Below are 24,654 nucleotides of genomic sequence, written 5' to 3'. Positions count from 1 at the left end.
CTAAAAAAATCTGGCGTCTCTAGTCTAATCATATCTATGAGCAGAAGGAGCTGCGTTGCAATCCTCTTCTGTTTGTTTATTCCTTTGTTTTTTTTTGTTGTTTTTTTAATTTACCAGATATTATATTGAAAGGAGTAACAACATTCAGCAAGTTCAACACTTTGGAAGGCACCAATAAATGTGTGAATATGAGGATGCTGCAACCAGGGTGAGGACAGATTTATGAAAATTAGACTCATAAATGAAGAAGATCCATGCTGTCTATACAGTACCTTGACAAGGCCAGGAGAGCATATAAATATAGAGCCAACACCAAACCAGTTTAACATTTAAACTTTTATGATAAGAGAGTTGGACCATTGTAATTAGGTCTATAAAAACCTGTGATGGCAAATACCCTTCTCAGAACAATATCATGGTTGAACCAGGACTCTGTTTATGTTGCTGTGATCTATTATGCAGTCTTTGTGACTTATGAGTATTTTCTCTTTTTGTCATACTAATATAAATCAAAAATTTACCCAATATTTTTTCAAGACCATGGTGAAGGGTGTTGTCATTATTTATCTAACTTTGGTATGGAATACATGTCCAGATTTAATGGCTTGGATTCATTTTCTGATTTTTAAACAAATGTTATGCTCCTTATTATGAAGGCATTTTAACATCCACATCTCTATTTTGAATACCTTAGAATTCAGGAATTTGTTAGCTTGTTTGAATGGTAGAATCATATATGATGATCGTCACAGGATGATCTCTTTTCCTGCAAATGAGTCCTTTATTCAAAAGTTTCTTTGAAAAGTGATTCTTTTACATTTTTTTGAAAAACTCCAAGTAGAACACACATGGAATCTGAATTCTAGAAAAGGCCGTCACCAATGTCACCCTGCCACATCAACCTTCACAACACTGCAACACTTTATTCTCATCTTCAGTGCAGTTACATTTCTGTTTTTATAAACCAGTCTGTTACACTCCAGGCTTGGGCGCAACAAACAGTGTTCAGTTTATTTTCTATCTTCAGAGTTTCAGGTTTCTCTTTTTACTGAGCAGTGGCTTTTTCTGATTAACCTATTGTAATTGCTGCAGTTCCTATTATTATTATTCTCCTGTTTTTTGTCCAATAACTTGTCCATGCATTGGTAACTTTTTGTCCATTTTGGCACACAGATAGTCCAGGCCACGCGTAACCTGGCCATAAATAAATGGCACAGATTCGCCCAAAGGGGGTGCTACAATAAGCATTCTAAGTCAAAGGCTCATTGCTTCCACCACCTTTGTCCTAGCGAAGTGAATTTGATACACATATGCAGCTGGACATTCTGAACAATTTTGCAATTGGGACCTATAATGTCCGCCTATAATTTTTTTCTGCCATTTTGATTTAAAAAAAAAAAAACATTCAAAAACTTCTTCTCATGAACCATAGGTCCGAATGACACAGGTCCACAGGATATGCATGAACATAGTTTGAGAAAAGCTAAGGGATGGCAAAATTATTAGGCAATCAGTTTTAAAGAATTTGCAAAAAACATGCAGTTTGCTGTAAAATCATGACACAGTAATAATTCCATGTGAAATTTGTCAGGGCAGCCAGAAACATGATGGTAAACATGTCTACCAAGTGCAGTGGTGATATCTCGATATTTGAAGAAAATACGGCCATTTCAACTTTTGGCCATAGCAAAAAATCAATTTCCCATGATGCCTTGCATTTCCTCTGATATTTTGTCCAATGGCTCATCTAAAAATTGGTAACTTTTGTCCATTTTGCCCACAGATAGTCCAGGCCACGCCTATCTTTGACACCAAAAATGGCACTGATTGGCCCATAGGGGGGCTATAATAAGCACTGAAAGTCTTGGCTCAGCCCGGTGTCCCGCTTGTCCTAGAGAGGTGATACTGGAGAGATGTATATTACATTACATTACATTACATTACAGGCATTTAGCAGACGCTCTTATCCAGAGCGACGTACAACAAGTGCATTAGGTCAAGGTGCAGAGGTGCAAAAGGAACACACTAGAGTGAGTAAAGATCGTAGTGCCAGAAGTGACCACATCGATCAGGACTCCAACCCTGTAGAGTAACCTGTTCAGCAAACAACAATCCTACCAAGTACAAACTAGCACTGGAATCACATTTGATATTTGGTATATCTGGACTTATCAAACAATTTAGCCTTTATGATCCATTTTGTCCATCCCTTGTCATTCAGTGGAACCAGGTCCATTGCTGCCATGCAGCTATATTTAACTTTGTTTTCCTTATAATTTAGGTTCTAGGCAATTAAGAGCTGAGATTGGATCACGCAGCTGACAAGTAATGAATCACCCGGTCATGCCGCCCACAGCTGCACTGAGATAATATTGCAGTTATCACTCTACTGTTTCTGCCATTTTTAACTTCAGGTGTTCATAGTCACCACAGAGAGCACAGATTCTGTTGGAAGTGTTAAAGCATAAACATTTTTTTTTTACTTTTAGGGTAAGTCAAAGTTCTTATCATCGCTTTATCTATGTACCAGGAACAAGTCTTGCATATATATGCTAAAAAAATAAAAACAATTTGTATATAGAAACCTCTATAACCCTCTCATTCTACACATCTAAAGCCCATTATCAAGCATCCCCCTCATCTGCGAACAGATTTTTTGACCAAATGGTTATAAAATAATGTTAAGCTGACTTTCATCAACTTTCAAGGTTAATTTATACATGTGTCCATTTCTAATATTAGCACACATCCGCATGCAGCAGAATGTTACTGCTGCCTGGGTCACCCAGACATACTGTGACATTTTAGAGGACGTTCGGACGGCATTGGCAGCGACGGTTAATAAATGAAATTCGTGAATTGCATCAGCTCCGTAAGCGTAATGGCCACAGGGAAATAAATGGGGTAGTACCGGAAAATTACCTTGAGACTGACATTGTATTGTGCCTCTCTGCGCCGCTAGTCATTTAGAGATTAACTTTCTGCAGTTCTGTGTTTCTAAGGCCTACCGCCGGAATTATCCACGTATCGATTCTGATTTCCCTGACCAACAATCCGAAGCAGTTTCTCACGCACACCGGCACTCACACACACACGGGTCCTCACACACACGGGTGCTCACACACACGGGTGCTCACACACATGGGCGCTCACACCCACAGGCGCTCATACACACCGGCCCTCACACACACCGGTCCTCACACACACCGGTCCTCACACACACAGGCGCTCACACACACCCGTCATCACACACACCGGTACTCACACACACCCGTCATCACACACACCGGTACTCACACACACCGGTACTCACACACACCCGTCATCACACACACCGGTACTCACACACACGGGCCCTCACACACACACGGGCCCTCACACACACCGGTCCTCACACACACACGGGCGCTCACACACACACGGGCGCTCACACACACCGGTACTCACACATACCGGTACTCACACACACTGGTACTCACACACACACCGGCCCTCACACACACACACACGGGCCCTCACACACACCGGTACTCACACACACACACGCGCGCGGCGTTCCTGGCAGGAGCCGTCACCGCAGGTGGCCGCGTTCATTAAGCACCTCGGCTCTGGAGAATGCCGCGCTCAGAGAGATTCTGAATCAGAACCCGCTACAAATGGCGCGTGAGTAATGCGGCCTGAAGGATCGGCTGTCCCACGGCTCGTCCGTCATTCATTACTCTTAATTACTGTTTACATGCCAGCAGTGCAGCTGGATTGAGAAAATCCATTCTCTCTCCTCAGACTTACTACCGGATAGTGCTGACTATTGATTCAGCCCCCTCCCCCCCCTTCCTGATGTAATTTTCTGTGAAACTTAATGCTTCTGTGAGTATGTGCATTTTTTTCTGTGAATAATTTCAAATCTGTATTTGGGAATTGTCTATGAAAAGCACAAAGTTTAAGCCCGTAAATTCCAGTTTTTTTATTTATTTATTTTTTTACTGAAAGGTTTTGTGTTATGTCAAAGTATGTCAGGTGTGTCAGTTATGTGTCAGAAGACTGTCAGACGAGTTCCCATTGACACTGGAGAAAAGCAAGAGCCAAATCATTGGACGACAGCTAAAAATGAAGTAAAACAGAACACAGAAAGGCTATCTGTGCTTGGTCTTTTTTAATGTGCTGCAGTTATTTTCATCCTGACCAGCATCAATAATTGCTTACAGCCTTCTGAAGTACTATGGTAGAGTGCTATTGTTTTTTTAAATAGGGGTTGTAGACATAAAATAGATATTTTGTATTAGCTGCCCAATATTTAAATGTACCTACCTTTTGAGAATTTGAAAGGGTGCTTAAAAAGGCATTATGGAAAATTACTTTCATGAATGAGGTAAGGAAAATACAGAATATTGCATAAATTTAACAATTAGCTTGATCCACAACCTAATGTTTTACTGTGTATATAGACACCATGAGTTTCCATATTGATATTAGATAAGAGTAGCCTGCCTTTTTTCTTGATATGAATTGTACATGCATATTATATTTATTCAAACTCAATGCATTATGGGACAGCCTCAAGCCCCCCGCAGCCCTGACCTGGAGTAAACATTTGAAGATGGATTACTGGATTAATAATAATAATAATAATAATAAAAATCATAATCATAATCATCATAATAATCTCAACATTGTCATCATCCGTGCTTTTATTGAATCGATTTTATCTTTTCCTTTTGTGTCATGGTTTCTAAACCTATCTTTAAAGAACAGAAACTCTCTGAATCAAATTGTTTATTAAAACACTGTTTCTGGCTGGCTGCACACATGCAATACATACATACATTAATAATACAGTGCTTTCACACCACTTGATAAATATATTTTTGGCTGTGAACTTCCTCTCTTGTCTCTGATAGATCCATAAAGCATAACCTTAACTGACTGCTGAATTTTCCTTGCATGTTTCGGGGAAATTTTCATCAATTTCACACTGTAACATCGCCATGTACATGGCATCTTGATGGATATCTTTTAAGGTCTCATGGCCTGTATCTGTGATTACTTGTGATTACAGTGATTATCTTTGTGTAAGAGGGTTCAACCCAATCTGGACGATGGCATCAATGCAGGGTATTGAGGGCAAATGGAACTGAATTTACATCTTTGAAGTATGTCTTATTTTCCCAGTTGCTTAATGGATTTTGAATGTGGGAGTGATGTATTGATGGCGGGACCTCCATTCTTTCATTTTTGCGGTTGTTGGTGGAATGTGTGTGGGTGGACTATGAACAGCTGCATTTGGAAGGAAGAACCTATTAGTGTAGTTATCTGACTGTGGAAATATAGTTTGAATATCTCATTTGCTTTAATAGAAAATGAATTGGGTCCAGTGATGAGTGTTGCACATACTTTCTCATTGAATGGAAAGGTATTTAATAGGATTGTGTTAGGATTCTGTTAGGATAGCATCACTTGCAATCGTATCTACTAAATAAAAAAATTCCAGTGAATACTAGAAGAGAATCTAAAACAAATTATTCCATGTGTTCACTGCCAGAAAATTAAAACATTCTGATGTTAAGTTATTAAAAGAAGAGAACAGCTTAAAAGCATTTTTGGATCATGTTCACATCAGATAGCACTCAAATAAGATCAGTTAAGCAGATTAGGCTAAACAATTTTGAGCATTTAAACAGAACAGTTATTAACAGTGTTATTATCATAACTAGCAAGAACGTGTTAACTCTTTCTCTTGTGGAGTCATAGTAGTGCTGCTAATGTTTATTAGTTGCCCTATTGGCAGTGGCATTGTGGATAACTGATATAAGAGCAAAAAAGAATCTATGGACGTTTATCGTTAAACATTAAACAGAGTATTGAACTGACTGAACAGGCTGGTAAATATTTATGAATTTCTTAGTAAAACATCTGCATATCGTGTGTAATGCATTATGCATGAGTGAGCATGTTAATTGTTTCACCATTTAGAACTAAAGTAAACCTAGAGATGTTCACAAATCCTTTAAAGCTTTCATTTAACGCTTTCATGATAAAACTGTACATTGAAGCTTTTCTGTAAGATTTTTGGTGCTCTTAATTGTGATAAAGTTATGCTGATTAAAAGAGCTGTTTTTCTTGATCATTTCATCAGAGCGATTAAAAATGCTTAGATGTAAATGTTGAATATTTATTGAAATATTCAATAAATACATAGCTATGTCTGGAATAATGTGACGTCTAAATCATTAATCCATCAGCAGACATTGGGAATAATTAGTAGTTTGTTACTAATCAGAGGTGCCAATTATGGTCCCCAGTATCGAGTATAAAAAAGCATAAAGTACTTGCTGGAAAATTGTGACATTATGTAATATTTGGTATGCCCTATTTTTACTGTTTCTCCTAATATGAAATAATTTGGTCTTATTTGGAAGACCATCACATCATTGCAGTATCGCCCATCAGTTTGTGAGATCACACGCAAGCGTGTGTGTTCTCTGAAGATTCTCTGAACTGTTTCTCTGCAGTTTACCACCTGAAGCTCAGTCATTCCATCAGAGGAGAACCCTTTCGGAGGACAGGACACTTGCGAGAGAGATTGCAGGTGCCCGATCAACCAGCGTAGTCAGATAGCACCCTATGAGTGGACAGCACCGCCAACACCAACCAATAGCCTACCTCTCCGGGAAGTGCTGTATAGCCAATTGCTACGTTTTGCTTTACGTAACTTCCTGCTACAGCTGGAACCGGCGCAGGCTGAATTTGAGCACCACGGCTCACAGGACCGGTACCGGGAGCGTCCCCTGGGAGGCCCTAAAATCTCATTTCAACATTTGCGTTCGCTGGGGCATGAAGAATTTGCCACTCACTCTTTTTCTAATTGGACAAAGACAAAAGGCTTACTTCTCTCCGCCATCCTCCGCTGTCATGATAATTCTGTCTCCTGCACAAACCGCAATTAGACTGCTGCGCTCTTATTTGCTCAGTGGAATGCACAGTTCCATTGAGACTAAATTAAACTACCAGCAGGTGTGTGTGTGTGCACTGCATCAGTGCTCCCTTTAAAAAGGGGATATACACACAGAAAAGAGACAGATTGATTGAAGCATTGTGTATCTTAGCCTTAGGGAGTCATCCTAAGTGAATACCCTAAGGTGCAAAAATCAATACCTTTTAGTGAAACATGAGGTTTCTTCATTGAATCATGGAGCTGAATTATTACAGGAAAAATAATGTCATACAGAAATACACTTACTATGGTTTACCTGCAGGCTAGTTGGTGATGAATGTTGAATGTTGTTGAATGTTGGTTTCAGGGATAAAGATTTAAAAGGCAATTAAAAAAAGTATTTTTTTTGTTCACCTGAGTGAAAATCCTGGTGTCCTGGCTAAAATCCCAGATCTGGCTCTCGCAAAAAACTTGCCACCTAATCATCCCCTGATTTAATTGGCTAAAAAATGTTCTCTCCCTCCAGTGGAGCTGCTCAGTGGCCAACAATAGAGGATTGTGGTTGTACTGGGCAGCTCCCAGGTGTGAATGTGTATGAGTGTGAAGCAGGGCATTCCTGCAAAAGAGCATCCGTGCTCAGCGAACCTACCTTGGGTAAATAAAGGTTAAATAAAATAAAAAAATTAATTTGGTGTAACCGTAAATTTTTCTGAAATTATATATGTTCTGTGCATTTCCCACAATGAAATTTGGTAACTAATATTTACACTGGCTGAAATGTGTACAACTTGAAATGTTAAAGTATCATCTTTATCTTCGAGTAATTCCTTTATCGTATTGCAGTATATAGCTGTTATTCCAGTACAAAGTGATGCATGAGTAATTAATATTATAATTAGAAACATTATAATTAAAATAATTCATGGATCATCAGGATGAAGACCGTGTCATAAAACTTTCTCTCTTTTTTTTTACCAACTTTAATTCCGGTTTCCCCCCTCCCCCCCCCCCCCCGTTTAAAGCACCCAGTCGTATTTGCCGGCTGTTCAGCGCACCCCCTCCTCCGGTACGTCCTGCTGAGAGCTGTTCTCACGCCGCTGTCTGCCAGCTGGGCTCGAACAGGCCTCTCTCTGCAGAGAAGTGCTCCTCCAGGCTCCTCATGTGCAGGCTGTGAACGCAGTCTGCAGGGAAACTCCACAGCCAATTATGTGGTGCAATGCAGGACTGCTTGCCACAGTCAGCATCGGTACAGCTGGGCTTCAGGACAGGACCACAAGGAATACCATTGCGCTGGGAGCAAGTGCCTTAGTTGGACACACCGCATTTAAATGCATTTGAATTCGGCTCTGTTACTGGCAGAGTACTCCAATCATGACATCATCCATTTTTGCAAAAGTCACAAACAACGGTAGTAAATAAAGGAAAGATAAATGACAAACCAATGGCACACGGCACTGAGAACTTTACAGTGTGTCATCGGTTGTAATTTATCTGTCCTTTGTCTATTACTTTTATTTCATCCTATCCATTAGTTTTTATCTATCGTGTCAGATATTCGCACATTGTATTTATTGCATTGTTTTGTCTTATATAGCTACAATTGTCAAGGCAACTGATGTTCTCAGTGCAATCAAGGATAATGAAAGTTTAGCAAGAAGCATGTTAAGGTTTCTTAAACTGCGAATTCCATCTTAATTTACAGTTGCTTCGTTTTAAGGTCTGGGAACTGGCCCGGCACTCATGGTTGGTAATAAGCACTATTAAACCCAGCTGAGCTGCATGAGTTTAATGCTCTGTTTCCATAACTGCGGCATTAACACTTGAATGAAATGAGTCAGCAGGCGGATAAAGAAGCACAAATTGAGCCGTGTAGAGCTCCTGTGGAATTCCACCGAACCGCAACGGCTTCCTGACCAATTTCTAGCCATTCAGGCGGGTCCCAGGGCCTGGTGTGATGCACCGTGCTGTCGCTCGCCGGACAGTTCGTAAGCTCTGTACATACTGTAAACGCATGTTCCAGGGGCTGTGAGTGTTTTTAATGAATACCCCGGGCGCAGTCAGAATGCCCCGTGGACCTGCCCCGGAGGTACGGCTTCTTGTAATAAATCTGACACGCAGGAATGTAACGCATTACTGAAGTGCTTAACATATGCTCATTACTGTCAGGATTAATTATTTACATTAGCTTTTGACATCTAACGGATAAAACATCGAAGAAAGCGTCCTTTGTCCGCGCTTGAGCTTGTGTTTACGGCGATATAATGTTTTCCTTCATTTTCCAGCTTTCCTGAGTGCTTTTACGGGTATATTCATCTTTGTATGGGAAACAGCGGCAAGCAAAATGAACATTTTCACATTTCACATTTTCATCTAGAACAGTGGTCTCCAACCCTGGTCCCGGAGAGCTACAGGGTCTGCTGGTTTTCATGGTGACTCTGCACTTCATGAATCAATTAGAGCAGTTGATTACACAGTTGACTCAACTCACCTGGTGTCTTGGGTCTCAATTGGGTGCTGATTTTAAGGTTAAAACAAAAACCAGCAGACCCTGTAGCTCTCCAGGACCATGCATCGCTCATACAGGTGACTTGACAACGAAATAAAATGACAGTCCCATTACCATGAAATGATGTCATGACCATGAGCTTATAGAGATTTTGCAATATATTTTGGCAAAATGAGGCCTGTCATATTCATATGGTTTATATGGTTTTGTGAAACTTTTGGAAGAACAAATGCTGTGTTGCGACACTCTCAAAAACATTCATAAAAAGGATTGATTTAGGTTTTTGACCATGGTACAAGTAAACACCCACACATAGAGCAGAGCATATTCACTTCCTTGAACTTGGTTGAAATACCCTTAGCTGTAGTTAAATAAATGATGAATGAGATAATTATTCAGATTTAGTTGTGGAGCTATGACTACATCAGTGGATCATTTTTTTTTTTTTATTAACCTTTTGCCTTTTGCCTTAGGTTTTATCTTTGTCTTCCTTTTGCTTCAGTCCTGCTATTAAAGATAGCAACTGATACAAAACCACATACTTCTCAAACTACTTGTACTACACAGACAATACTATTATTTGTGTCTTTCTCTACCACATTACAAATTAATGGTTGTGTTTTATGGACACTTGCCAGGAGATTTCTGATACGTGTTTTGTATTAATGTTATTTTTAGTTTTTTCCTCAATGTTCACTATGGCATGCACACTTTATGTGGTCCAATTGGTGGGAGGCTATATGCAGTATAGGGCTCTTGGTGCTGTCCCTGCCCTTGTCTGCTGACACTAAGGAAGATGTCCAAGACATCGAGACGTGTCACCCTGTTTTAGTTAAGTTATTATATTATAATATATGAGCTTTGAGGTATTATATTTCTGAGCTTTGAGCACTCCAGCGCACCATATTTTGCGTTAGTCTCTGTGAAGTAAGCTGGGTAAGGATCACTCTGTGTGCATCTAAGACAGCTGTTCTCTTAAACTTTGAAAGTACTTTCTGCTTCACAGACCTACTCGTATACCAACTTAAAACCCACTGAACATGGCTTGATAGCTCTGGAATGGATCCCTCTCTCACTGCACTGCCTGCTTTGCACTGTTCCCTGTGATTGACTGCAACATCTCTCAGAGTAAATATGTCAGATGGCTTGATGTCTTTCAATGATTGTAATTAACTTATATTAGCATATGTGGCAAGGAAGCCAGTTAAGCTGTTTGCTATCATAACAACAATTTAATTCTGGAAGGTATTCATAGCTAGCTAAGTTAATTACCAGATTTTCTGCAGTGGTATTCGAAATTCTCACAACTGGCAAGGTCTCTGGCAAACTGGCAAAATAGGCAAATTAGCCAGATAACATTACTTTACAAATAAGGCTTTGGATACCAAAATAAGTAGAAGCTAACAAGCAAAATGAATCTAGCCTGCTGGTAAAAAACAATAGCCACCAGCTGTATATCTACATTTTTAATCTGGCATTAGTTAAGATTCCTATTAGGCTCTCTAAGTTTGTGTGAATGTCATTAAAAAAAAACTTGAATATGGTAAAGTATTTTGTTTATGTTACTCGCTTGCCTGCATGCCAACAACAATAATTTAATATGCCAGGAGAGATGATCGCAGCACTGGCACAGACAGCTGGCATGCCTGAGCTGGTAATGAAGGGAACTGCAGAAATTTAAGCTCTGCTTCTTTTTACCCGACGGAAAAGATTTACAATCTCAACCAGTCAGATTTCAGCAAAGCTGCTTTCATGCACAGCCGAGAGAATTTACTACGTGTCCTGGGTTTTGAAGCATCACAGTTTGATGAAAAAAAAAAAAACGTGTTTCACCCTATTATGTCCAGGCATCTCCATTCCTTCATTACTTCTATTATGAAGGTATTCTCTGTTGTACTCCAACTACTTTTGCAGGGTCAGGTTGCTTAATGTGATCACAGTTCTCTATAAAAAAAAAAATTAAAATAAAAAACATTCAACAAGGCTGCACACTTTCTCAAATCCTGTGAGGCTTTGAGACAAAAGTATGCTATTAAGCCCATTCTCAATAAAGCTTCTGTTAATTACATTTCATTTCATTCTTCATCTTTCTAATGCACTTGTGCCAGATCCTCATCCATTAACATTATTTAATACATTTGACCCCTTCTCTTGTTTGAAAATGACACATTCAGTCCATCAGTCAAGTCCGTTTTTATTCTCTTAATACATCGTGCTCTGTATATCCTTAACATATCTTTCCAGTTCAAAAACAAATTCAGGCTTCACATGAATGCATTTAGCTTCTTTTGTAAAAAGTTAAAAATGCATCCGTACTTCTCACCCTAAAATGGCAGGATCTCTGTTATTAAAATGAATATCCCTACTGCCAGTCTGTCAATCACATTAATTAAAAATATGGAAGGAAGTAGATATTTTCAGCATCTTCATTCATCTATGAAGTTCTCAAGTACAGAAGCCCTAAATGGCCATGGATTCATACATTTTATTTAGTCAGTTTTCCCATGAATTTTCTTTGTTTTCTTGAGATCTCGAGTTATGTTATTATCTCAAAATAACAAATGTTGTTTTCCTGAGGTAACGACATTCATTTTCTTGAGATCTCGAGATAACAAAACAACTTTATTTTGCAGAGATAACAAGATTAATAATTTGAGGTTAATAAGATTAATGTAGGCCTGTTTCTTGACATTTCTGTAACACTACTGTGAAATGACCAACCATGTCAGAAGGAAAATTTTTTGGAAATTCGGAAATGGATTCAGATCAGATGAATGACTTGGCCAGTCAATAATTTTCCAGCTTTTGGCTTTAAATACTCCCTTGTTGCATTAGCTAACTAGTGGCTTGCATCTTGTAGTGTAGCCTCTGTAGTTCTGTAGTCACTGACACATTCACGCCTGCCTCCTGAAGAGTGTTTCTGATCTGTAGGCTTGATGTTTGGGCGTTTTTCTTCATTATGGTGAGAATTCTTTGGTCATCAACTTTAGAAATCTTCCTGGGCCTACTGGGCTTTTTGCGATTACTGTGCTCTCCAGTGCTGTCTTTCTACTTAATGATGTTCCAAACAGTTGATTTTAGTAGGCCTATGTTTTAGTCTGTTTCTTTCTTAAGCCTCACAATAGCTTCCCTTATAGATACTGAAAGCTGTTGTATACTTGAACTAAGGGAGCAAGTGAACACACCTGACTAATGAGAAACACCTGTGAAGCCATTTGTCCCTAATTTTATGGTGCACTGAAATGGGGGGGCTATGTATAAAAACTGCTGTGATTTCTTCATGGTGAATCCAAAATAAAAATACCCTGTAATATAAGCTGAGAATCTGCACTTGTGTTTTGTTTAATTACAAATTTAAAATTGTAATCAAACAGTTATTGTTTTCGTGAATCAACTGTTATAACCTGTTATGCTGGTTATATTCCCTTTCATTTATCTGAGGATATGGACGCGGAGTTTTTTTCCCAGGGATATCAAACTCTATTGAGGCACTTTACCATGTCGATACACAAATGTAATGCATGGCTGTTGACTAATCAGAACTGAGTATTTATCCTAGCCATGGTATATGGGGATGTTACATAAAAAGTATGTAATTCCACCCAGTGAATATAAATACCCCCAAACTTAAGGTGACAGTCTGCAATTCAATCTCATATTCATTGTTTAATTTCAGATTCCTAATCCAATATGCTGTAGCTCAGAGCTAAAACAACAAAACTTGTGTCACTGTCCGAATATTAACAAACTGTAGCTACTGAATATATTTGTCATGTCCTATCATGTTGTATCATCATTTCATGCACCACTCCAGTGGCAGCATTAATTTTATGTCATTCCACATAATTGGCATTTAAGTAAGTAGAGTATGACAGAAAAATCAGTAAAATGAAAACTATACTACATATAATACTAGGACTACAACCCCTGATTATGTTTCAAATATCTCCCTTTTTTAAGCTTTAGATCACATCCAATCCAAGGGTCTAGCCAGTTTGTCACATGAATGAACACAACAGATTCCATGCTCTTTCTGAAGAATATGTCTTGGAACATTTTCTTGTACACATTTCTCCCGACCAAGTTGGGATGCTTGATTTACGTTTTTGTTTAGCTGTCTCCAGAGAGGGCCTCGGAAAAACATCTGTTCGTGGCTAAAGTTCAGTCCCCCAGACTGAGGAGTATCCCATACATCTGCCTGTTAACAGCCCCAGCAGCACCGGGCTGCTGCAGTCCATGTTAAGGATGGCCCGGCCAGTCGGTCCTCCGCTGTTCCCCTCCCCCCTCCCCAAGCACCTTGTGATCTGCTGCCAAGAAACCCGCCCACCAGACTGGGCTTTTGCACAAGGCCTCTTGTACTCTGACTCATGCCCACTGTGTCAATTTTGGCAAGGCAGCCTTTTCGCCCACCGGCTTCACAGCAGACTCCTCTAAGCTCACTTTTGCCTTGTCCAGGTCCCTCTGTTTTAGTATGGGAAAAAAACATATATCCTTAAAATGGAAAATGAAATGCATTGTTGTTCCAGAAGGATCCAGCCAACTCAGTATAACAATTTTACTACCTTGTGTCATGAAGCAGACAGAGGCACATATTAACACATTTAGGTTTTAGGTCTTGGTAGCCACTGATCTCTCTGTTGGCATGAATTTCACCTGGCACCCAGTTGTGGCAGCATTACATGCACTTTGCATACTTCAAATGCATTACTGAATTATTTTAGAAATGAATTAAAATGTTATTACACGCATTAGCATGTATTGTTACACAGTTCTACAAAAATACAGTATTATTAATTCATAATTTTTTCCACAAGACCATCGATCATTCATAAAAAAATTAAAAAAAACACTATGGTGCCCTGAAATGGGGAGGCTATGTATAAATAGTGCTGTAATTTCGACATGGTGAAACCAAGGTGCATAAAAATAAAGTTTCATAAAATCTGAGAATGTGTACTTTAACCATATGGGAATTGTTTTATTACAAATCTAAAGTTGCGGAGTACAGAGCCAATTCAAGAAAAAATATGTCTTGGTCTCAAACATTATGGAGCTCAGTGTATGTACTTATATGATGGAAATATAATGTGACATTGAGCAATAGAGATGCAATGAATCTGGTCCACAAATGTCAAGGAAATTCCTTCTCACTATGCATTCATTTGGGGAACATATACTTAGATATTGCCTCCATTGTAAGTATGTGTTCATTTGGAATGCAGCATGCTCAAAGTAACTGTAAGAGTTTACAAAGCTTATGAAGTAGTGAAATTAAAATTACCACGCGGGTCAAGTAAGAACAGCATGGAATGACAATGCATTCGACCACACAGAACTTTTCTAAATACGACTGCAGTCTGTGTGGTTTCCACCCGATTACCTCACTCCTGTCCAAAGGTTTCTTTTCTACAGTATCGGATTCTCTTGAATGCTAGATTAATTTAGCATCCATCCATCCATTATATATGCAATCATACAGAATACGGGAAACATTGCACAGAAGTTGCAACTCAGACCGTGGAAAAGTATGAACAATGTTTCATTCACAGAGATTAGTCACAAACAACAAACGAACAGACACAGGATCACCAAGGATACTGTTATTAAAAGCAATATCTTGCAGTCGGTTTGAATGATAACAGAGTTGATATTAATGTGCCCTCAGTAAACTTGAGTGTCAGACAGGAGTAGCTGCACACGGAGTGTTTCCTTCTTTCATGCCTCATTTCCTCTTCTTTTCTCTTCTCCTGCCTTTTTATTCCTTTTTTATATTTTCCTTGCCAAGAATCATTTCCTCCAATAAGGACCCAATTTGCCCCCGGTCCTTTTAATCTTGTATTTGTAGTGGCCCACCCTCTTCCTATTGGTGTAGAGGTGCAACAAGCTCTACATGAACTGATCTAAGGAGTCAATAAATAATATATGCAGTGTGTACATGCAGGAGGATTGCTGAGGATTCAAACGTTCTTGAGGTCTACAAACCCGAAACCATGCCCCATGCTTTGTAAACCACTGAGGAACTATTTGCTTTTTTCAGAAAGACAGATGTCACGGCTATTCTCACCTCTATTGTCAGTACTATGTGCACCCTTACCTCACATGCATAACACTATTGAGCCATCTCATATAGTGTTTTATAATATCAGTAAATCAGTAAATATCTGTGGATCTTTCACCATTCTTTCAAAGAATCTTTCAAGATCCTTCAGATGCTTCAGTTTCTGGTTGTGGACTGGTTGTGGACTTCAATTCCAACCACAAATTTCAGAGTGAAGACCTGGAGAATAAGCTATCCATTGCAAAACAGTTATTTTGTGGTCAGTTAACTATTTCTTGGTTAATTTTCAGGAAAGACTTGCTCAAACATTATGCAGCCAAAATTCAGTTTTCTGGGAGGGAACACACATCTTCATTAATTTTAAAAACTGATGTGGTTTATCTTCATGCAATGATGAAGTTGAGCGTATAAAAAAACGTTTCAACAAAATCTAGATATCAACTGCCAACCCATTTCTATCCTCGGTGTATGCATTGTATCTCAGATAGTGCCATGGTGAAGAGATTGCCAACAATTTTGTGTATCATTAACTAAAATCGTTACCAAAAGGAAAAGCTGCATTTATAAAGGAACAATTACATGTTTTGTTTTGAAGACCTTAAAAATGAAATATTTGCCTGCAGACTGAACAAAGCAACTGTGTATTCACATACCACTCATGCCGAGAGTTATTGCAGGATCAAGGATCTCTTTAACTACGATATCATGGCTCTTTCTGCTGTGAATCACACAGAAGAAGTGCAGCTCAGTCTGAGCAATAGTGTGCAACATCCTATGAGAATCATGTCAGGGTCATTCTGAAAACTGATTGTTCAGCTGTCATTTTTATATAGAAATAATGTCAAGATCACGCTGAAGAAAACCTAGTTTTGTTCAGTGCACCCTTTATTTTTGTATAATGTGGTAGTAATTATAGTTGTGAACTGATGAAAAAATTAGTGGGTTCGTTTTTTCCCATTAGTTTGAATTAATCAGAAGATTTATCAGGAAACTTTAAACCTGCTAATTGCAGAGGGTAATTACCCACTTCAGAAAATAAAAATCAAGACTCTTTTTTCCCCCCATGCCTTCTAAAACAGACTTTCTAAAGTATATGAGCATTGTGGGAAGGAGGAAATATGAGGAAGTTGGTAGAACCTGAAATTAACAATTTGTTGCATTGCTAAGAAGCAAGAACATGCTGGAGCGTTCAGTAGTAGCAAACAACCTGGTAGACCACAGATGACCACTGTAGTGGATGACATAAGAACTTTCAGTTGTGAAGTGCATACCCATTTCAACTGTCAGACAGATCAAGAGTACTCTCCAGGATTTAGGCATAGATGTGTCAAAGGTATTCTGGTATTGCAGGTATTCTGTGAAGCAGCATTAACATAAGCATGACCATGTTGATGTTTGTCACAAGTGTGAACTGTGTTGAGTGATATTCATATAATGGCATGTGTATTATTTTGATATAAATATTTTATTTTGAGAGGCATCGGCTCAGTTTTAACAATAAGATTTCATTTTTCAAGAGATGTGTGATGGGTATCCAAACAAGTGAGATTTTATGTTTGTGCTGATAGTTTTAAAACAGAAAATATAATCTCAAATTCTGTATATGGTTGAAAAATGTGAATTGAACAAAGGTATTGTACTTTTTTTTTCATACCGCTTTTTGCCTGGGTATTAATCGTCAACCATTGAAAGCATTGTTCTTTTATGGGCAGCAAGTGGCTTAGAGGTGGAGAGGCTAACTGACAACTGGAAGGTATGTGGTCCAGATGGGTGTACTCCAGTTGTGGCAAGCAAGGTGCTGGCGTTACATCCACAGTGCCCACCAACAGTGCTGAAGTGCTCCTGAGCAAGGCACTGAACCCCTGAACTGCTCCTGGGGCACTGCACTATGGCCGACCCTGCTCTCTGACCTCTGTGATCATACAGTGCATGTATGTAGGGGGACCATGTATGTATGTGAGTGTACCCAGTTACCTTCTGTTAATTGGCCATAAAGGGATAACTATCTACCCCCCCCCCCCAAAAAAAAACATTCTATAAAATGAATATGTTCATATGTAGAGCCTCCAGAAATATAACATTTCTGAACAAGCTGCTTTTGAGTTATACAAGTAATTTTTTAGTAAGTTATTTGAGTAATTTAAGAGAATTTTCTTGCTTGACACCACAAACCCCCAAATTCCTCTCCAGCCACTGTGAGAAACAGGTTGTCAGACGTGTCTGGAAGGATCGAAAATATCCTTCACCAAACACAAAACTGTCTGGGCTAATCAAGAACAAACACAAAAATGAAAATAATGCCAAGAAAGTGAACGAACCCTTCAAGGATTAATCAGCATAGCTTTCATGGTGAGAATGTGGAGCTTTACTGTGATGTGATTAAGAAGCAAGCAAGCAAAGCAATGTGAAAGTCCCACTGGCCTATGGAATACACTCTATTACAGAAGCATTTTTGCAAGCTTCAGGCGTTGTAGAATCACTGGTGACCTCAGCCATGAAATTTCAGTGCTGAGCCTGTGTCCTCTATTTGCAGGCCCAGCTCTCTCTGCATTGCCTTCTCCACAGAGAAGGCAATGCCAGCCACACTTACATATCCTGAAAAGATTGAGTGTCAACCAACCAATTAGGCAATGCTTTCGTAGAGGTTTTTTTGAGTCAGTTTTAATATATGGTTCCCTCTGCCCACTTTTTTTATAGATCCCTGAACCCATCTCTCTCTCTCTCTCTCTCTCTCTCTCTCTCTCTCTCTCTCTCTCTCTCTCTCTCTCTCTCTCTCTCTCTCTCTCTCTCTCTCTCTCTCTCTCTCTCTCTCTCTCTCTCTCTCTCTCTCTCTCTCTCTCTCTCTCTCTCTCTCTCAGTCTTAGCTCATTAGCAAAAATGGCACTGTGCTGCGTGTGTGGTGCTAATCCTAACCAACATGATCATGGCATGGCATACACACACAGACATTTCTGATTTGAAGGACAGTATAGGAAACTTTCTAATGGCCCATTTTTTTCACAAAGTGCTCTTCTTCAAGTGGAAGACATGTTTAGGCCTGAGAGAGGCACTTGGGACAAACGGGGCAGGTGCTCAGGCATTACCACTCCCCCACCCCCAATGTCAGTGCTGCGGCCTGGTCCTGAATAAGTAACTCCCGGAAGGCCACATTTCCCAGAAATCCTTTCATTACAAGAGTACTGCGATTGTCATGTTGCTGTGCCGAGATATCTTCATGGGGATAAACAAAAAAAAATTCATTAACACTTTAATGTGTTCTCGGTCCCAAAATCTATTTTATTGTGAAGCAAAGTTATATTGCAAAAAGTGAATAAAGGCAGAGTAAACACTAACCCTTTGCATATGTGTTCTGCAGCACATATTTGTATTGAAATTTGATCCGTTACTTTGAGAAAGAGAGGACCAATTGCCAAGGGCATACCCTGTCTACAATGCTGTTTTGACTTCAAAGTCTCAGCTGGGGGCATCAAGGAGAAATTGTTGTTCAGTGTTTTATTCAGAAAAGATGCTAATGTGGATGCAGAACAAAATTGTTTGTGCTCATGGAAAATAGGTTTTTTAAATTTTTTTTTCCCCCTGGGGGTTGGAGGGCTTTGAATAAATGGAGAGCCCATTGGTAGCACATACAGTGACGCCGTTCATCAATTAATCATTATTTTTCATAGACCTCTCAGACTCCTGAGGGATTCTAATTAATAGACCATAATTCTATAAAGTACACTGTCAAGTGTGCATATAAAGCAATAACTGTATTATTGTTTGGTGTGTTTTTTATTATCTTGCGTTAATTTAAAACCTTGGAAAGGGGCACTCATGGACAGTAAAAGCACAGAACACTGATCTCACTGCTTTGTGTGATCTAAAAGAGATGTTTATAACAATACTCCTTTATTCCATGAAAGGTTTGGGAGAGCCGTGGTAATAATCACAGAGGTGGGACGAGTTGTAATTTCCACAGAAATAATTACCTAATCACGTTATACTTGCAAATGAAAACCAGTACAGAGAGTGTGTGTGTGTGTGTGTACGTGTGTGTGTGAAAGAGAGATGGGGCTTTTGAGGCGGTGAAATAAAAAACAAACCTGGAGATTATAGGGGTTTTTCTCAGCACATCCTCAGTTCTTAGCTGAGGAAATCCTTTCTTTATCTGTGACAATGCTTTTGATCTCCACACTTTCGCAAGACCTTGGGAAAGATAGCAGAACTCCACTGTATCTGTCAATGTGTGAACACAGGTACTGCAACACTAATGCAACATTTGAAAACCAAATGTCCGAGTAAAACCAACAATTTGCATCACTCTAAACACAAGAACTTCAGTGTAAAATCAACAGTGACAGAGTAGTTGTAGCTCTAATGGAATACATGTATTATTTTGACTCACAAAACATTTGTTCATTAAACATTGAAATTTGTTTCACGGTCCCCAATGTCTCAGCTAGCACCAATAAGAATAGAGGTGAAACTCTCACTGATGATAACCTGCGGGTGCCCACGGTTATTAAAAGAATTTGTTTGAAAGGAGTTTACGGCAATAGTGTCTTGTGATCCTGGTAGGAACTGGGCTGAGATCAGCTAAAAATTTCAGAAGACAGTTCTCCACAGTACTTGACTGCAGATTCAATTTAAAGAAGTTCTTATTTGCGATTTACTTTTTTATTCTCACAGTCTTTGTTTTATGACAGCAGTTTCAAGGAGAGAGGAAGGAATTTCTTAAAATGATATCATATTAAACTCCATGACAGATGCGCCCATCTACTCAATAGAGTTATGAACAATTAACTGGAACAATGGCATTTTTCTCATAATGTACAGCTTTTGAAATCTGTGAAAAAAGTACAGGGCTAGATGGGAACATTTATCAAAAACCCAGAAGAGTTGAAAGAATAGGATGCTCTATGGCTGATCTTCTCTTAGAGCTAAAATTCTGGGAACATTAGATGGATTAAAAAAAACCTTCTCATGGAAGAAAAACAGTTGAGAGTGATATTAAACGGAGTGAAGCTAGTGTGCTGACATCTCTTGTATATGTTTGGCATACTTTCTCAGGATATCAATGATGATAAAGTCCTCTGATGCAAGAGTGGTTGGAGGCTTTTCACATTCGAAGTCACAAACCGTTCATTTCAGCTCTTGAATGAACTGCGCACTTTAGCCACCCTGGTGTTGCGTGATGTGCTGGGGGAGAGTGGGAATACTTTCAAAAGCAATTGCGTGAGTACCATATCTTTCCATTTCATGGAGGCAGGGTGCATTTTACTGCAACAACACAGCGGTTAGTCTTTGGCATTTGCAGATAGGTGTTTGGGCTTTACGGTTCTCTCTGTTCCAAGCTGCTGAGCAAAGCTATGTACATCCAATGCCACGCTCCTGTACCACCACCAGCATCTGGCAGCATGCAACAGCCCTTTATGTTTTGTATTTTACAATGTAAAAAATTCTTATTTGCTATTAGAGGAAAGACTAATAAGATGAATGTAATATTAAAATGAATGTCTTGTTTGTATTCTTGGCATATTTCCGGACATCTGCAGCAAATGACAAGGGATTACTGTACTTTGCTTATGAAAAGGAGCAATCAATTTCTTCAGAATGTTATATGCCAGTTACATGGTCAAGTATGAAGTAAATGCATTGGTATTTTACAAGCTGTATATCATCAATGTACATAACCACAGATTTGTATTAATATAGAAATTCTTTTCTGGAAGATCTTTAATATAACTTTTTAAAAGTCCATATTGCACATCAAAATTGGCCTATTATAAAGAAAAAAATTCAAATGAGATTAGAAAACTATCGGAAACTTTTCCAATCTCAGTGCATTATGAATAGTATATCTCTGTCTAATACCCTGGCCTGGTGTTCATGGGAAGAAGGTTTGTGTCAGCTCTGCCATTAGGAAGCAGTAGACCCTGAAATTGCTCATAATGCCCATGCCTATGACATATGCCTATGGGGGATAGGGGGATGAAAGCTTCAGCTCTTAGCCTATTACATCTTATTACATCAAACAATGTCTCCCCTCCCCCCCAACACACACACACACACACACACACACATTATAGTAAAACAACACTGCAGTGAATTGTTGGGGCAAGTGAAAATGTCAGACTCCAATACGTCATGCATGCATCCACTGTGAGTGTAAACATGAAAGCCATGTCCAAGCAATGAAGTGAACTTCATATTCATTGCTATCCTTTATCCTGACTATACAAAAAAGTACTTCAATCAATATTTTTTACACATCGTACCCAAACGTACTGAGTTTCCCCGCTGAAAACAAATTTCAAGGTTTTTGCTTTTGTTCAATAGAATAGATATTTGATATTAGAGCTACAAACTCTTTCCATGCTGGGTTTGCAATGCTTTCATATCTGTTGGGTTTCAAAGTTGGACCAGGATAAAAATGACTAGTCACAGCTACATATAAATTATTATTTTTTGTTTATAAAGTGTGAAAACTACATGAGACATTTTTTACACCTGCTCTATTACTACTACTATTTTTCAGTAGTACATTGAGAAGATAAATTTTATTGACTGGAAAAAAGCACATGCAAAAAGAAATAATTACAATATCAGGCAATTATAGCCACCAGGTATCACTCCTTTGTGTGCACAAGGTATTGTTATTGGACAAAACATTTTCTTCCCTGTGGTGTAATTTTTTAAATCTTCTAATAAAGTACTGCAAAGGGACTTCAATGGAATTATGCGTTTGTCAGACCATCTGTAAAGGCCAGTACTGTGTTTAAGTTTTAAAGTGCAATGGTGAGACCTTACAGACAAAGTGGAAATGGGATGAAACAAAATGCTATATTTTTATTGAAACATGGCAGCTACATGTTGTGTGCCAATATTTATTAGCAAAGGGCAATTTTCTGAACAGTATGCCCACTTCAAATCCTTTGAACCATACGTACTGTTTGTAAAAAATAGAAAGGTCATCAATATATCATGAGTTACCAGAGGTGGATGATTGACTCACTGAATGCTCAAATAAAAGCCTACAAAACCAATCCAGTGCAGTGCTGGCAAACCAGTCACTGTCTGACTGACTTAGGCTACAGTTTTTGAGTAGTTTTGCAGGATACAGTTGAGGCCAAAAGTTTACATACACCTAGGCTAAAGACATTAAAACTCAATTTTTCACAACGCCACACATTTCATATTACCATATATTTCCTGTGTTAAGTCAATTAAAGTATCTACTTTATTTCCATAAGAGGTCATTTCAAAATAGTAGATAGAGACAGATTTATTTCAGCTTTTATGTACTCTATACTCCTATCAGATTTTCAGTGGGTCAAAAGTTTACATACACTTTGTTAGTATTTGGTGGCATTGCCTTTTAATTTCTTAACTTGAATCAAACGCTTGGGGTAGCCTTCCACAAGCCCCTTACAATACTTTGCTGGATTTTTTGCCCATTCCTCCTGACAGAGCTGGTCTAACTCAGTCAGGTTTATGGGACTTCTTGCTCAGACATGCCTTTTCAGTTCAGTCCACAAATTTTCAATGTAATTCAGGTCAGCGCTTTGTGATGGCCACTGCAATATTTTCACTTTGTTGTCTTTAAGCCATTTTGTTACAACTTTGGAGGTATCCATAGGATCATTGTTCTGCTGGAAGACCCATTGCGACCAAGTTTTAATTTTCTAGCTGCTGTCTCGAGGTGTTGCTTCAGTATTTCTAGATAATCCTTCTTCCTTATGATGCGGTCTGTTTTCTGTGTACCAGTCCCTTTTCCAGCAAAACACCCCACAACATGATGCTGCTACTCCCATGCTTCACAGTTGGGATGGTGTTCTTCAGATTAAAAGCCTCGCCCCTTTTCCTCCATACATAGCGCAGATTATTATGGCCAAACGGATCAATTTTTGTTTTATCTGACCAGAGAACACTCATCCTAAAGGCTAGGTCTTTGTCCTGGTGATCACCTGCAAACTTCATTCTGGCTTTTTTATGCCGGTCTTGGAGTAGGGGCTTCTTTCTTGCGTGGCAGCCTTTCAGACCGTGTGCAATGTAGGATTGTCTTAATGGAGGATGTAGATACTTTGGTACCTGATGCCCTCAACTCCTTCACCAGTTACTTTGTTATTGTCTTGGGGTTCAGTTAAACCTTTTGTACAAAAGTTTGTTCAGCCCTGGGAGTTAATTTGTGCCTTCTTCCTGAACGATGCAGTGTCTGTGTGGTCTCAAGCGTACAGTTGTTTGTATAGATGCTCGTGATCAGTGGCGACTGGTGAGCTGAAAATTGGTGGGGCACAAAACTTTCCTTTAAACTAATCATTGATCTCAAACTGTTTTAATTAATTTTCAGTGATTGACAAGCATGCAAACGATCTGACTAATCAATTGGAAAGTGACACACAGCTTCTTTGCATTGTGTTATGGAGATTAAATGATAAATGCAATTTAGAAAAATCCGTTTTAATCACTAAGCAGTGGCAGAAACTTCCCCTGATTTTCCTTGAATATCAATACAATTAATCCACAAAATAGGCTACTCAATACTATCATATATAGCCAGCTCTCCCCAAATAGGCAGTTTTAGCGAGTAGCCTAGGCCTTATAGCCTACATTTATTTTCATTTGCTAACACGGTAGATAACGGACTGGTGTATCTTGTTTGTGAAGACTGTAGACTACTTGGTGATTAAAACTGATTTTTAACGAATAAATTGAATTTATCATTAATCCCCCAAACACGGTATGAAGACTATGTGTGTTAGGCTACTTGCCATTTGATTAGTCTGATTGTTGGCACATTTGATGATAAAGGAAAATTAATGAAAACAAGTTGAGATCAATGATTAATTTAAAGGAAAGTTTTGTGCCCCACCAATTTTCAGCTCACCAGTCGCCGCTGCTCGTGGTACATTCAGTAGGAAATTCACATGGAAATTGCTCCTAAGGAGGTACAGGACTCGAGGAGGTTCACAGTTCTTTTTCTGAGATCTTGGCTGAGTTGCTTGGATTTTTTATTTTTTCACCCCCATGGTATCAAGGGCAAAAAGGCAGTGGCTCTAAAGGTAGGCCCTGAAATACAGCCACGGGTGCCAATTAACTCCCAATTAACTCCAATGAGAAGCTTCTAAAAAGTCATTACATCAATTTCTGGAATCTTCCAGACCGTGTAAAGAGACAATC

The 24,654-nt window shown here is 39.0% G+C and overlaps 1 long non-coding RNA gene across 1 annotated transcript in view; it reads left to right on the top strand.

Annotated features, from left to right (window-relative positions):
• The window catches only part of LOC118234271, a 31,732-nt gene that overhangs the window by 734 nt on the left and 6,344 nt on the right, over positions 1 to 24,654 (top strand). Inside the window, exon 2 of the long non-coding RNA XR_004766639.1 lies at positions 118 to 208. This is a non-coding gene — a long non-coding RNA (uncharacterized LOC118234271). The remainder of the gene's footprint in view (positions 1 to 117; positions 209 to 24,654) is intronic.

The sequence above is a fragment of the Anguilla anguilla genome, chromosome 8 (genome assembly GCF_013347855.1).
Source record: "Anguilla anguilla isolate fAngAng1 chromosome 8, fAngAng1.pri, whole genome shotgun sequence".
Lineage (NCBI taxonomy): Eukaryota > Metazoa > Chordata > Actinopteri > Anguilliformes > Anguillidae > Anguilla > Anguilla anguilla.
This window is presented reverse-complemented; position numbering and strand designations above follow the sequence as displayed.